Source organism: Metopolophium dirhodum, chromosome 1 (assembly GCF_019925205.1).
Source record: "Metopolophium dirhodum isolate CAU chromosome 1, ASM1992520v1, whole genome shotgun sequence".
Taxonomy (NCBI): Eukaryota; Metazoa; Arthropoda; class Insecta; order Hemiptera; family Aphididae; genus Metopolophium; species Metopolophium dirhodum.
Window position 1 is genome coordinate 146,000,839 of NC_083560.1, and position 17,853 is coordinate 146,018,691.

The 17,853-nt window shown below is 28.4% G+C and overlaps 2 pseudogenes; both read left to right on the plus strand.

Annotated features, from left to right (window-relative positions):
* Positions 1-17,206, plus strand: part of LOC132934088 (uncharacterized) — a 28,351-nt pseudogene extending 11,145 nt beyond the window's left edge.
* On the plus strand, positions 343-1,091 carry LOC132934089 (cytochrome b-like; annotated as a pseudogene).
* Positions 17,207-17,853: the final 647 nt, after the last annotated feature.

Sequence of the window (17,853 nt, forward strand, 5' to 3'; positions counted from 1 at the left end):
ATCATGAATTTCATTTATAGTTTTCATTTTATATATTGGAGGATTAATAATTATTTTTTTATATATCTCAAGAATTGCTTTTAATGAATTAAACATTAATAAAAATTATAAAAACATAATTTACAAAATAATTTTTATATTTTTAATATTAATTTACTTTAAATTATCTCTAAATATAGAAAATATGATTTATGAAAATAAATTTATATTTGAAGATAACTTTTACTTATTAAACATATTTATAATACCTAATAATATTTTAATTTATATAATTATATTTATTCTTTTTTTTATATTAATTTTAATTATCTGAATATTAAAAATTAATAAAGGACCAATTCGACAAAAAACCAATTAATGAAAAAAAACATAATAAAAATTATATCACCAATATTAAACTTACCAACACCTACTAGAATTAGTTTTATATGAAATTTTGGATCTTTATTAATAATCTGCTTAATTAATCAAATTTTAACAGGATTATTTTTAGCTTTCCATTATAAAACAGATATTAACTTAGCTTTTCAAAGAATTATTAATATAAATCGAAATATTAATTTTGGATGATTAATTCGTTCTTTCCATGCCAATGGGGCATCAATATTTTTTATTATAATTTATATTCATATTAGACGAGGAATTTATATAAATTCATTTAATTTTAAAATAACATGAATTGTAGGAGTATTATTATTATTATTAACTATAATAACAGCTTTTGTAGGATATGTATTACCATGAGGACAAATATCATTTTGAGGTGCAACAGTAATTACAAATCTTTTATCAGCAATTCCATATTTAGGAAATTCAATTGTAATTTGAATTTGAGGAGGCTTCTCTATTAGTAATGCTACATTAACACGATTTTTTTCAATTCACTTTATTTTACCTTTTATTATTATTTTATTTACTTTTATTCATCTTTTTTTTTTACATATAACAGGATCTAATAATCCATTAGGTATTAATAGAAATTTTGATAAAATCACATTTTCACCTTATTTCTTAATTAAAGATTTAATTGGATTAATTATATTTATATGAATATTTTTCATTTTAACTTTAATTTTTCCTTATTTATTAAATGATCATAATAATTTTGATATAGCAAATTCAATAATTACACCTAATCATATTCAACCAGAATGATATTTTTTATTTTCATATTCAATTTTACGAGCAATCCCTAATAAATTAGGAGGAGTTATTGCCTTAATATTATCAATTTTAATTTTATTAATTATACCTTTATTAAATAAAAAAAACTTTTTAAGAAATAAATTTTATCCTATAAATAAAATTCTATTTTGAATTTTTATTATAACATTTTTTATATTAACATGAATTGGTATACAACCTGGTATACCAATCCTTTTATTTCAACAAGTCAAATTTTTACAACAATTTACTTTTCATATTTTTTTATTAATTTTTATATTATAAAAATATGAGATAAATTATTAACTTAATAAAATCAGTTAATTAATTTATTTAAAATATTTATTTTGAAAATAAAAAATAGAAATTAATTCTATTAACTTAATACTAAAATAAATGATATAAGTTAAATAATTTAACAGAAAAATTAAATATAAATAAAAATAAAGATAAAGGTAAAATTAATTTTCAAATTAAATATATTAATTTATCATAACGAAAACGTGGTAAAAACCCACGTAATCAAATAACTAAAAATATAAATATTAAAATAAAAATATTTAAATAAAACTTATTCATTATTAAACCAAAAAATATTTCACATAATAATATACCTATAAATATAATTCTTATATATTCAGATATAAAAATAAAAATAAAAGATAAACTTCTAAATTCAATATTAAAACCAGAAACTAATTCTGATTCTCCTTCAGAAAAATCAAAAGGAGAACGATTCATTTCTGCTAAAAATCTAATTAATAATAAAATAAATATTAAAAAAAGAAAAAAAAAATTTAGAATTTATTTGATAAATATAAAAATCATTTAAATTAAATCTATTAATTAAAAATATTAAATTTATAATAATAATTATTATTCTCACTTCATAAGAAATTATTTGAGAAATAAAACGAATTATCCCTAAAACTGAATAATTAGAATTAGATGATCATCTAATTATTAAAAAAATATAAACTATTAAACTCGAACAACAAAACATATAAATTAAACCAAAACCTATAATATAATTTATACCAATATAAGGATAAATAAATCAAAAAAAAACAGAAATTAATAAACCTAATATAGGAGAAATTATAAAAATTAAAAAATTTATATTTATAGGATAATTAACTTCTTTAAAAAATAACTTTAAACCATCACCTATAGGTTGAAAAACACCTTTAATAAAAAATTTATTAGGACCTTTACGTAATTGAATATAACCTAAAACTTTACGTTCTAATAAAGTAAAAAAAGCTACTCTTATGAAAACTATTAAAAATAAAATCAAAAAATTAATAATTATAATAAATATAAAAATTACTATCTATAATTAAAATTATATAATTAAATTCTAAATTTAACACAATTATCTGCCAAAATAGTTAAATTAATTTAATTCACTTAATAAAAAAATTTAATTTAATTATTTAATCCTTTCGTACTAAAATAAATTATTTTTTAAAAGATAGAAACCAACCTGGCTTACACCGGTTTGAACTCAAATCATGTAAGAATTTAAAGGTCGAACAGACCTAATACTTAAAATTTTGCACCTAAGATTAATCTTAATTCAACATCGAGGTCGCAAACTAATTTTTAAATTTGAACTTAAAAAATTAATTACGCTGTTATCCCTAAAGTAACTTTTTCCTATAATTAAAAATTTTAATTCAAATAATCACTAAATAATGTAAAATTTTAAAAAAAGTTTAATAATTTTTTTTATCACCCCAATAAAATAAATAATAAAATTAAAATATTTATAATCCAAAAAAATTAAAATTAATATTTATAAAGTTTTATAGGGTCTTATCGTCCCTTTAAATAATTTAAGCTTTTTTACTTAAAAATAAAATTTTAATTATATAAATAATAAAGTTTATTTCTCATCAAATCTTTCATACAAGTCCTCAATTAAAAGACTAATTATTATGCTACCTTTGCACAGTCAAAATACTGCAGCATTTAATAAATCATTGAGCAGATCTGTTCAGACCCAAGCACTAGAGCGCGCCAGATAATTCGGATAAAAAGAACGTTATCGATTCCGGTCACGCCTGCGCCGCTATCACCGGTATACGACTGTCCTGCTCGCGCTATACAGTCGTAGTCGTGTGTTGTTGTCGATACTTGTCGCAGCTGTTACCGACCCGTCTCGTTATTATTCCAATGCGCAATAGTGTGCCTTTAAAAAACCGCGTGTGCCGCCTTTGTCGATTCGCCGTAAAATCGGTGTGTAGCCGTGTCTTTTGTGCCGTCGCCACGATTGTTGGTCCTTAGCGTTACGCGTAGATAACGTCTTCGTGTGTTGTTGTGTCGCCGCCATTAGCGTCCGTTACGCACACGCACGTTTGTTTGTGCTCGGCACCTTCCGCCGCCTTGTTGTTATGTCACAGGCGCGGATAGATGCGCGTCGTTGAAATTCGTGGCTCAGCTTAAATCGTAATTTTACCGGTTCGGTTAATTTTTTAATTCGACATCACCGTGTACACTTGATACCCACGTGTTTGGATACGTCGTACTCATTGTCCACCGTCGGTACGTCGCGTAGTGCAAGTATACACCTCCGTATGGGAACAAGTGCTCCGGTCAACTTCAACCAGGTCAGACGTATCATACCCATACTGTTTATTATTTGATAATTGTTATCAACGCTGATACGCAGTTGTTTGTATTATTAATTTCATGATTTAATTTTTTAATTATTTGTAATTTGTGTAGGACTAACATAGTAATAAGTTATTCTCATGTATTCCAATGAATGAAATCCTATATGTACAATAAATTTATACAGTCCACTATTCAGGATATTTTGTCGTTTCTTATTAATTTTATACATATATATTATTAAGACTCAATCAGGTTTTATTTACCAGCAAATAGTTGAGATACAACCGTGTTCATTTGAATCGGCTATCATGACTAAACATTTGGTCCTTCGGGCCGGATAATTTGTGTAATTTTAATTAATTAATTTGTCCGTCTTATCTTGCTTGCTCTTTATTCCTTAAAAATCGTGTAATATGGGAAGGCCTAAGCGTCAAGATTTGGACAATGCTGCTGATAGTAAACGGTCGTTAGTTCGTGCTCGTGCATCGCGGGATGCATCGTTGCGGTCAATTAAAAAAATAAATACTATAGCCGAAGAAGTTAAATTAGATGTTGATCGTCGCGCATTATTTGAGGCTCACTATTTGTCATTGAAAAGGTTCGTTGATCAATTTGAGTTAGAACAGCAAGCAGTATTAAATGCCCTTGTTGATTTAGATAATGTAGTCGAGTTTGAAAATGTTGATGCTGTTGTCACTGATACTATGGAAGAGGTATGTGCAAACATTCAACTTATTGCTACTGGCTTCCATAGCACTTCTGTTAATGTGACTGCAGATAATAATGTTTCTACTGGTGCACGACAAACAGCACAGGCAATTGTGTTACCAAAAATTGAATTGCCAAAATTTGATGGTAATGTCCTGGGTTGGGTATCGTTTCGTGACATGTTTCAATCACTAGTTCATGACAACCCTGATATTTCTAATATTCAACGTTACCATTTTTTAATTTTAAGTCTGTCCGGTCCAGCACTTACAGTAGTGAAAGCGATCCCTTTGACGGCTGATAATTATATCATAGCTTGGAACGCATTGAAACAGTCGTTTGAAAATCAAAGACTATTAGCTTCGGCACACATTGACAAATTGTTTTCATTTGTGCCATTGAAAAAAGAATCATTGTCGTCACTGTCGTCATTTGTTCATGTATTCACTGAAAATGTCTCTGCTATTAAAGCACTTGGTGTCAAGGACCTAGCTGGTTTTATTTTGTTTCATATTGGTGCTCGTGTAATTGATACAGAGACAAGGCGACTGTTCGAAGCAAGTATTGAACAAAATGCAGTCCCTAATTTAGATATTTTATTACAATTTGTCGCACACAGATGCAAAATTTTAGAAAATGTGGGAACGTCGGTTGGAATTAATGACAAACCTGACAGCACTCTTAAAGGTAGTAGTAAGAAAAACAAAAGTGGCTCCCTTGGCAAAACTTCACTGTCAGTGTCTTCTACATCCACAACATCAAAATGTTTATTTTGTCAACACGAACATCAGATTTATCGTTGCTTTGTATTTAAACGCAAACCAGTTACAGTACGGCGCAAGTTTGTGAGCGATCATAATTTGTGTTTTATATGCTTAAAAACGGGACATAGTGTTGGTTCTTGTACTGCTTCTTTTACATGTAAAAAATGTGAAGGTCGTCATAATACACTGTTACATATAGAAAATGTCGGTACAAAAAATAACAGTGAGACGACACAGAAAGAGAAGTCAGATGTTCAGTCCTCTACGTCCAAACCTGTTGAAAATAACACTGTGTTCGCAGGTACGATAGCGACACAAGCAACTGTAGTGTTAGGTACTGCGGTTGTTCGTATACAAGATGACACAGGTGTTACTCATCAGGTTCGAATTTTATTAGATAGTGGGTCACAGGTTTCGGCCATTACTGCAGGTTGTGCCACCAGACTTGGTCTTAAACGCACCAGGAGTCATGTAGAGGTAGTTGGCCTCTCTCAACAACCGGTGTCCAAGGTAAAAGGTGTTACTCAGTGCGCGTTTTTTCCGCTTCAGTCAGATCAACCACTGTTTAAAGCAAATAATGTTATAATATTGTCCCAAATTACTGGATTAATGCCAATGTGTTCACTCCCTGCTACGGTGCGCACGCGATATCAACACCTAGTACTAGCTGATCCGGAATTTGATCATCCTGGCACCGTGGACATGTTAATAGGAGGTGATTTATACCCGATGATTTTGCAGCCCAAAGCGGACATCATCCATACGCCTGGATTGCCGTCAGCAATGCACACAAATCTCGGTTGGATAATTGTTGGTTCACTCAGGGATCCTACTTCATTACCTCTGATGTCGTTGACTATTAGTGCAGTACCAGTCCTGAATGAAACGTTGCAACGATTTTGGACGGTTGAAGAGCCGACTGCCCCAGTACACTCGACCACCGAAGACGAACGATGCGAGGAGTGGTTCTGTAAAACAGTGTCACGGGACACATCAGGCAGATTTTGCGTTGCTCTCCCTTTTCGGTCTACAATAGAAGTTCAAGGTAATCAAAATCAGGACTTGAGTACGGCTAGTGGTCTTGGTTCTTCGCGTGCGATGGCTCAAAACCGGTTGTTTAATATTGAACGTCGCCTAGCAAAGGATCCTGAACTATATTCCGCGTATCGTGACTTCATGGATGAATATCTGTCGCTCGGTCACATGCGCCTAGCTGAGAAACCAGGGAAGTATTTTATCCCACATCATGCGGTTGTTAAACGGCAAAACGAAAAATTAAAAATTCGGGTAGTCTTTGATGCGTCGGCCAAGTCATCTTCTGGTTTATCACTTAACGACTGCTTGGCAACTGGACCAAAATTGCAGAGTGATATCACCGACATATTACTTCGTAGCCGTTTCCACAAGTTCTTGTTCATCGCAGATATTGAGAAAATGTACAGGCAGATCCGAGTCAATGATGCAGATTGTGCGTATCAACATATACTTTGGCGAAATTCGCCCACTGAAGAAGTCAAAGAGTACGAATTATGTACTATCACTTATGGTGTCAACGCAGCTCCGTTTTTGGCAATCAGATGTTTACACCAACTGGACTCGGAAAATGGATCTGAATTTCCTTTGGCAGAAAATTTGTTGGTTACATCAACGTATGTTGACGACATTGTGGCAGGTGCTGATACCGAAAAGGAAGCTCTGGAGCTTCAGGATCAAGTCATATCCCTATTACGCAAAGGTGGGTTCCATTTACGAAAATGGGCCAGTAATTGTGAGGCAGTATTAAAAGGTATAGCTGCTGAAGACCGCGCAATGGACCCATCCTTTGAACTTAAAGATGACCAATCAGTAAAGGTATTAGGTTTACATTGGATTACTACGTCGGATGCCTTAGGCTACCACATTAACATCAACAAGGTCGAACCAACCAAGCGCACCATACTTTCAACCATCGCTCGTCTATACGATCCTGTTGGAGCGTTGGGCCCTGTGGTATTCTGGGCCAAGTGCATTATGCAAGAATTGTGGATAGAGAAATTAGATTGGGATGCTTCGCCTTCGTCCGACATAATCGATAAATGGCATAAGTTCACAACTGAACTACCTGCGTTATCTTCCTTCTCACTCTCTCGTTATATCAACGCATGCTCATCAAAGACCATACAGTTATTGGGTTTCGCGGATGCTTCTCAAAAGGGATACGCGGCGGTGGTCTATATGAGAGTCATTGATATGCAGGATGAGGTAACGGTGCATTTTCTTACGGGTAAAACAAAAGTCGCCCCTCTTAAGGCATCACAGACGGATGAGTCACTGACAATACCACGGCTAGAGTTGTGTGCCGCCTTGTTACTTGCGCGACTGCTGTCTCATCAACTCTTCGTGCTTCGTGATATCGTAACGATAGATTGTGTTCGAGCATGGAGTGATTCTACCATTGTCTTGGCTTGGCTTAATGGGGACCAAAAGCAGTTTAAGATATTTGTTACTAATCGAGTGGCGAAAATTCGCTCTCTGCTGCCACACTGTGAATGGTCTCATGTACGATCATCGGATAACCCTGTAGATCCTGCATCTCGAGGCATGCTGCCAGAAGAACTTCTTACCAATCGATTACATTTAAATGGTCCAGAGTTTCTGCAAGATCCCAATTGTCAGTTTTCAAGTTTGATGCCGAATGAGTTTTCACCTGAGCAACTTCCAGAGATAAAAACCTCAGTTAAAAATGTTTTATTTGTTCAGGACAGTATCCAGCCTTCAGACATGATCAGTCAATTTTCAACATTAACAAAAATGCAACGTGTGTTAGCGTACTGTTTTCGTTTCGCCCGTCGTCGAAATATTCCGAAGAGCAGTGGACCAATCACTCGGATGGAATACGAACGTGCCATGAACGCAGCTATTTTATGTACGCAAATGACATACTTGTCGGATCTACAAAAACAGATACAAAATCAAGGTTCCATAACTCCGACAACGATAGCCCAGCTAGCTCCCTTCATCGATTCGAATGGAATCATTCGAGTTGGCGGAAGATTAAAACGGGCGCTATTAGACGAAAATGCAAAATATCCAATTCTTTTGCCTCAAAAAACACATCTAACAGAATTAATCATTCGACATTTTCATCATATCTCGTTACATGGAGGATCAAGATTGGTACTTTCGATGATCCATCAAAAATTTTGGATTATTTCTGGTCGAGCAGCTGTCCGTAATATTACATATTCTTGTATTCCTTGCACAAAGTTTAGAAGTATAAACCCGCGACCTTTCATGGGGGATCTGCCAGCTGCTAGAGTTGTAGCGAATCGACCATTCTTTAACGTTGGAATGGATTATGGCGGACCTTTCATGGTTCGTGAAAGTCGACGTCGCGGTGCACGTACGAATAAAATATATTTAGCTGTATTTGTGTGCATGTCAGTGAAGGCTGTGCATTTGGAAGCCGTGTCAGATATATCCACAGACGCGTTCCTCGCCGCATTGGACAGATTCGTTGCTCGACGTGGAATTCCCGACAGCATGTACACCGATTGCGGGACAAATTATGTAGGTGCTGCAAAACAACTGAAGAAACTGTTTGATGAAGCTTCCAATCAGCATAGCTTATATGGTCGTATACCGTGCAAGTGGCACTTTAACCCACCGGGAGCCCCTCATTTTGGTGGGATATGGGAGGCTGCCGTCAAAAGTGCAAAAACCCATTTAAAAAAAGTGATTGGTGCCCAAGTATATACTACCGAGGAATTCACAACACTCATCACGCGAATCGAAGGCGTGTTAAACTCTCGGCCGATTGTACCGCTGTCCAGTGATCCAAATGATCTAAACGTGTTAACCCCAGGTCACTTTCTAATTGGACAACCATTGCTAGCACTTCCAGAAGAGGATGTAGTGAACACTCCAACCAACCGTTTAGGTCGTTGGCAATTACTCCGTCAAGCTCAACAATCATTTTGGCGTCGATGGAGCCACGAATATCTGCATACACTACAGGGGAGGCAAAAGTGGTTTAGGCAGACACCAAATCTAATGGTTGGCGATCTTGTAGTTATCAACACACCATCACGACCACCCATGTCCTGGCAGATAGGTCGAATCATTGAGGTTCATCCAGGGGAGGACAACATTGTGCGTGTAGCGACCGTTAAAACCCAAGAAGGCACCCTCAAACGTCCTGTCATCAAGTTGGTAAAACTTCCAGTTGATCCAAGACCTTAAGAGGGCTCCCATATTACCGATATCCTTAACATTTTTCCTTTGTATATACACATTGTAATTATAATTATAATTTTTTTTTGTTTGTTTGTTTCTTATATGTACTATGATACAGTCTGACCGAGAAATGTTTTTTCCTTTTGAAAGCATGCTTTCAAAGGGGGGAGGATGTTCAGACCCAAGCACTAGAGCGCGCCAGATAATTCGGATAAAAAGAACGTTATCGATTCCGGTCACGCCTGCGCCGCTATCACCGGTATACGACTGTCCTGCTCGCGCTATACAGTCGTAGTCGTGTGTTGTTGTCGATACTTGTCGCAGCTGTTACCGACCCGTCTCGTTATTATTCCAATGCGCAATAGTGTGCCTTTAAAAAACCGCGTGTGCCGCCTTTGTCGATTCGCCGTAAAATCGGTGTGTAGCCGTGTCTTTTGTGCCGTCGCCACGATTGTTGGTCCTTAGCGTTACGCGTAGATAACGTCTTCGTGTGTTGTTGTGTCGCCGCCATTAGCGTCCGTTACGCACACGCACGTTTGTTTGTGCTCGGCACCTTCCGCCGCCTTGTTGTTATGTCACAGGCGCGGATAGATGCGCGTCGTTGAAATTCGTGGCTCAGCTTAAATCGTAATTTTACCGGTTCGGTTAATTTTTTAATTCGACATCACCGTGTACACTTGATACCCACGTGTTTGGATACGTCGTACTCATTGTCCACCGTCGGTACGTCGCGTAGTGCAAGTATACACCTCCGTATGGGAACAAGTGCTCCGGTCAACTTCAACCAGGTCAGACGTATCATACCCATACTGTTTATTATTTGATAATTGTTATCAACGCTGATACGCAGTTGTTTGTATTATTAATTTCATGATTTAATTTTTTAATTATTTGTAATTTGTGTAGGACTAACATAGTAATAAGTTATTCTCATGTATTCCAATGAATGAAATCCTATATGTACAATAAATTTATACAGTCCACTATTCAGGATATTTTGTCGTTTCTTATTAATTTTATACATATATATTATTAAGACTCAATCAGGTTTTATTTACCAGCAAATAGTTGAGATACAACCGTGTTCATTTGAATCGGCTATCATGACTAAACAAGATCCTATATTAAATTAAACTTAATACAATGTTTTTGTTAAACGGATGAAAATAATTTTTGCCGAATTCATAATTTATAAGTATAAATTATACTAATTTAATCATTATTACTAAAAATTTAATATTAATTAATAAAATTTAATAAAAAAAATAAATAAATTTATAATAAATTAAAACTAAATAAATAATACATTTTTACAAACTTATAATAAAAATTTCTATTCCTATAAATTATTAAAATAAATAAATTATTATATAAAAATTTTAAGCTTATCCCTAAAATAATTTAAATTTAAAATATTAATATATAAAATCAAAATAACTTTTAAAATTTTAAATTAAATTTAAATCTTAAATAACTAAATATAATATAACGAATTAAATTTCAAAACTAATATTGTTTTATAAATATTTATAAAACAATAAATTAATAATAAAATTAACTCTATAAATTTTGAGAAATTAAAAAAAAATTAAAAATTTTAATTGACCCTGATACAAAAGGTACTAAAAATATTCTTTTTAAAATTTAACTAATTCTTTTACAATACTATTAAACTATAAATCTAAAAATTAATTTTTACTTAATACTAAAACCCTAAATAAATAAATTACTTTTATAAAAAATCAATAAAAAATAAATATATTAATAACTTTAATTTAAATAAAGTTTAACAACATCCTATCATTGTAAATGACATACTTAAATTTAGATATTTATTTATAGAAAATATAATCTTTCTAAATACACTTTCCAGTACATTTACTTTGTTACGACTTGTCTTATTTTTAATAAGAATGACGGGCAATATGTACATATTTTAGATCTTTATTCATATTAATTAAATAAATAAATTTACTATTAAATCCAATTTCATTTTAATTTTCATCTAAAATCCAAAAATAAAATTTAATGTAACCCATTATAAACTTATTTATTAACCACATCTTGACTTAACATAAATCATAAAAATAAACAAAGAAAATAAATTTTTAAATATATTCATGACAGCGATATATGAACTATTTAAAATAAGTAAAATTAATCGTGGATTATCAATTAAAAAACAGGTTCCTCTAATAAGACTAAAATACCGCCAAATTTTTTAAATTTAAAGAACATAACTATTCATTTTTTAGTAAATTAATTTAAACTTTTATAATAGGGTATCTAATCCTAGTTTTAAATAAAATTTAATAGAATAAAATAATTATAATAATAATTCTTAATTAAATTTTACTTTATTAAAAAAAATTAAATTATAAATTATACTTAATACTAATAACCAAACTATTTTACTTGTATATTATGTTTAACCGCAACTGCTGGCACATATTTAGTTTATACTTAAATTAATAATTAAATCTAAATCTCTTTAATATTTAATATTTAATACTGAGAATTATTAAAATCCTTTAAGAACTTATAAACAATCAAAAAATTTCATGTATTTTCTTAATTAAATAAAATTTTATAATAAAATAAATTATATTTATATATCAAATAATAATAATATGGTTTAATGTTATTAAAATAAACAATTTTTAGTTAAATTTTAATTTTATTGAATTTATAATAAATTACAATTTTTAATTAAACAATAAAACTCGAATAAATAAAAATAAATTTTCCAAATTTGAAGACAAAATCATACACAATTATGTAGTTATACCCAAAAATTTCTCACAAAAATATTTTAGTTAACGAATTATGATAAAAAATCGAATAAAGAATTTTTATTTTTGCAATTTTTGAAAAACCAAATTATACAATTTTTAATAATTTAACTCAACTTTTTAAAATAAAAAAACTAAAATTGTAATTTTTCAACATATTTTTTTTTAATAATGGACATTTCTAACAAATTAAAATTAATTTTATAGCTAAAAAAAGTATACTTTTTTTAGTTAATTTATACGACTATTTACATATATTTAAATATTTATATACTGATTAATTCCTAAATTAAAATTTTAATAAAATATAAATATTTTCTGTAATCAGGTTTATACATTTAATGAGCTAAAATTTTAAATTAAACAATAAAACTCGAATAAATAAAAATAAATTTTCCAAATTTGAAGACAAAAATCATACACAATTATGTAGTTATACCCAAAAATTTCTCACAAAAATATTTTAGTTAACGAATTATGATAAAAAATCGAATAAAGAATTTTTATTTTTGCAATTTTTGAAAAACCAAATTATACAATTTTTAATAATTTAACTCAACTTTTTAAAATAAAAAAAACTAAAATTGTAATTTTTCAACATATTTTTTTTTAATAATGGACATTTCTAACAAATTAAAATTAATTTTATAGCTAAAAAAAATATACTTTTTTTAGTTAATTTATACGACTATTCCTACTTTAATTTTTCAAATAATTAAATTTTCAAACTAGAAACCTTATATATATATATACAATAAATATATGTATATATTCATATAAGGATTTATATACATATATATATATATATATAAGATGTATAGATAATATTACTATATAAGGATTTATATATATATATAATATAAGCTATATAGATGTATATATGTATTATATATATATACTATATATATATGAAGTCTATATATGTATACTACTATATATATTAATAAATCCTCTATATACTCTTTCTTCTTTCTTTTTTTTTTAAAGGAGGGCTACGCCCCCCTTTTTAGACAATTACAAACGTCATGCCTCACTAAAACATATTTTTTTTAAAATTTTATTGAGATTATTCCCAATCTCTATCTAAACCAAGAAACATTTTTTTACTAAACAATATTTTTAAAAATAAAATGCCTCAAAAAGGGTTACTTTGATAGAGTAAATCATGTATTATATATACTTTTATTATACTTTAAGAAACTATCTAATCCATAAATTTCAAAAATGTATATGCATAAACACCTAAGTATATATCATAAAGAAAAATAAGCTAAAATAAGCTTTTGGATTCATACTTCAAATATAGAATAAAATTCTTTTTTCTGATAAATTTAAATTTAACAAAAATTATATTTTTTACATTATTAATATTTAGAACTTTAATATCAATTTCAGCATCAAATTGATTATCAATATGAATAGGATTAGAATTAAATCTATTTTCAATTATTCCAATTTTAAACTTTAAGTCATCAATTTACTCAATTGAAGCTACAATAAAATATTTTTTAATTCAAGCTTTTGCTTCAATTTTATTACTAATTTTTTTAATTAATAAAAATCTATTATTTATAAATAATGATAATATTTTAATTATAATATCACTATTAATAAAATTAAGATTAATACCTTTCCATTTATGATTACCTTCAATAATAGAAGGACTGAATTGAATATCATGTTTATTAATAATAACTTGACAAAAAATCACACCTTTAATTATAATTTCTTATTTAAATATTAATAAAAATATAATTTTTTTAATTGTATTAATCTCAATAAATTCAATTTTTGGTTTAAATCAAAATTCAATACGTAAAATTTTAGCTATATCATCAATTAATAATACTACCTGAATACTATTTGCAATTTTAATAAATGAAAATTTATGAATTAATTACTTTTTAATTTATTCTTTATTAAATTTTTTAATTATTAAAATACTTAATAATTATAATGTTAATTATATTAATCAAATAAAACTATTTAATTTAAATTTTTTTTTCAAATTAAATATATTAATATTAATTTTTTCAATTATAGGTTTACCTCCCATAATAGGATTTTTAATAAAATGAATACTAATTAAAACTTTAATCTATAATAATATATATATTATTATAATAATATTAATTATACTAACTATTTTAAATTTACTTTTTATATTAAATTAACTTATTTTATATTATTTAATTTTAATCTTTTTAATAAATGATATCTAATATATTAAAAAAAAACAATTATGATTTCATTATATTAATAAATTTTTTTAGATTATTTTTTAGTTACTTATTTATTTATTAAGGTTTTAAGTTAACTAAATAAACTATTAATCTTCAAAATTAAAAATATTATATTTTAAACCTTAATTAAATAATTAATACCTTTAAATTTGCAATTTAATATCATTTAATATGAATATAAGATTTAATGATAAAAAGATTATTTAATCTATATATAAATTTACAATTTACAACCTATTATCAGCCATTTTATCTATAAAATGAATTTTTTCAACTAATCATAAAGATATTGGAACTTTATACTTTTTATTTGGTATTTGATCAGGTATAATTGGATCATCTCTTAGAATTTTAATTCGTCTAGAACTAAGACAAATTAATTCTATTATTAATAATAACCAATTATACAATGTAATTGTAACAATTCATGCTTTTATTATAATTTTTTTTATAACAATACCAATTGTAATTGGTGGATTTGGAAATTGATTAATCCCTATAATAATAGGTTGTCCTGATATATCATTCCCACGTTTAAATAACATTAGATTTTGATTATTACCCCCATCATTAATAATAATAATTTGTAGTTTTTTAATTAATAATGGAACAGGAACAGGATGAACTATTTATCCGCCTTTATCAAATAACATTGCACATAATAATATTTCAGTTGATTTAACTATTTTTTCCTTACATTTAGCAGGAATCTCCTCAATTTTAGGAGCAATTAACTTTATTTGTACAATTCTTAATATAATACCAAATAATATAAAATTAAATCAAATTCCTCTTTTCCCTTGATCAATTTTAATTACAGCTATTTTATTAATTTTATCTTTACCAGTCTTAGCCGGTGCTATTACAATATTATTAACTGATCGAAATTTAAATACATCATTCTTTGATCCAGCAGGAGGAGGAGATCCTATTCTTTATCAACATTTATTTTGATTCTTTGGACATCCTGAAGTTTATATTTTAATTTTACCTGGATTTGGATTAATTTCACATATTATTAGTCAAGAAAGAAATAAAAATGAAACATTCGGTAATATTAGAATAATTTATGCAATATTAACTATTGGATTATTAGGATTTATTGTATGAGCTCATCATATATTTACAATTGGTATAGACGTTGATACACGAGCATATTTTACATCAGCAACTATAATTATTGCCATTCCTACAGGAATTAAAATTTTTAGATGATTAGCTACTATTTATGGATCTAAAATTAATTTTTCACCCTCAACAATTTGATCTTTAGGTTTCATTTTTCTATTTACAATTGGTGGCTTAACAGGAGTTATTCTTGCTAATTCATCTATTGATATTATTCTTCATGATACTTATTATGTAGTAGCTCATTTTCATTATGTATTATCTATAGGAATTGTATTTGCAATTATTGCTAGATTAATTCATTGATTCCCAATCTTTACAGGATTTTCTATAAATAACTTTATTTTAAAAATTCAATTTATTTTAATATTTATTGGAGTAAATTTAACTTTTTTTCCCCAACATTTTTTAGGTTTAAATGGAATACCTCGACGTTATACAGATTATCCTAATAATTTTTTATTATGAAATATAATTTCATCAATTGGATCAATAATTTCAACATTTAGAATTATCATTTTAATTTATTCAATTTGAAATAGAATTTTTTTAAAAAAAACAACAATTTTCAAATTAAATTTAAGAAACTCTATTGAATGAATTCATAATTTACCTCCATTAGAACATTCATATTCAGAATTACCTTTAATTATTAATTTCTAATATGGCAGAAATTATATGCAATGAACTTAAAATTCATTTATAAAGAATAATCTTTTTTTAGAAATTATAACTTGATTAAAACTAAGATTTCAAAATAGAAATTCGCCATTAATAGAACAATTAATTTTTTTCCATGATCATACAATTTTTATTATTATTATAATTATATCAACAATTACTTACATAATATTATTTATTATAAACAATAAATTTATTAATATTAAAATTTCAGAAAATCAAATAATTGAATTTATTTGAACAACAACTCCACCTATTATTTTAATTTTTATTGCTATACCTTCTTTACATTTATTATATTTAATAGATGAAATTAAATGTCCTATTTTAACAATTAAAATTTTTGGGCATCAATGATTTTGATCTTATGAATACTCAGATTTTTCAAATATTGAATTTGAATCATATTATACTGCATAAGAACATTTCTAAGGAACAAAATGAATGCTCTGAAAGTTCGACCGATAGTGACGGTGAAGAAAATACATCAATTACTCACAACAAATTATTAAAGTTTTATATAACTACAATTTGAGTCAAATTTTCCCCAATTTATACTTGGCTTACAAAGGTTTACTGACAATACCTGCCTCATCTGCATCTGCAGAGAGAGCATTTTCAAAGGTAATATTATGTTACTAACATAATTATTGATTTTATTTAATTTGTTATCAAAAATAGTTTGAACTTTGAAGTAATAGTCTTTCATGTACATTTTATTATACAGGTTAAATTAATCAAGACTAGACTACACTCAACCATTGGAAAAGACCGATTGGAAAGTCTGATGATTCTTAGCTGTGAAAGAGATATAAGTATCAATTATAAAGAAGCAATTAACGCATATGCTATGTCATCAGATTTATTAAAAGATAAGCTGATATTTAAATAAATGTGATTATGCCACTTTTGCAGTTATAAATGTATACATATATCTATAAAATTAAGTTATACATTAATATGTACTTACACTAAAGAAAAATGTATATTTATATAATATTATAAAATATTATATATAATGTATTATTATTTTTATTATAATAATGTGTGAAATTATTGAGGTTTTATAGTTGCCTATATCAGTGGTTCTTAACCCAATTTTGGGTCGCCAATAATGTTAAATAGTTCGATTATTTTATGTCCCCCCATTGAATATTATTTATAAAAAGGTTGCATGAAAAATTGGATAAATATCTTGGGTCGCCACTACGGCACTACTCAAAGGTTGAGAACCGCTGGCCTTTATGATATTCAGAAATTTTTTAATTTTTCGGTGGGGGGTGAAGTGCCGAAGTCCCTTGATACTTATTTTGGTCCAATGAGGGGGTGGTGGTCAGAATTTTTAAAATATATAATATGCTTCAAAGACTAAAAAAGTTCGCACCGCCACTGCTGTAGCATCCCGGCCAGTCCGCACCTGGGCACCACCACCACCCCCAAAAATCAACGGAGCCGAGGCTCAAAAAAAACCGACACACCACTATTGAATACTGACAAACAATTTATTAAATAATAAATTATTTTTTTATGAATTTTAAT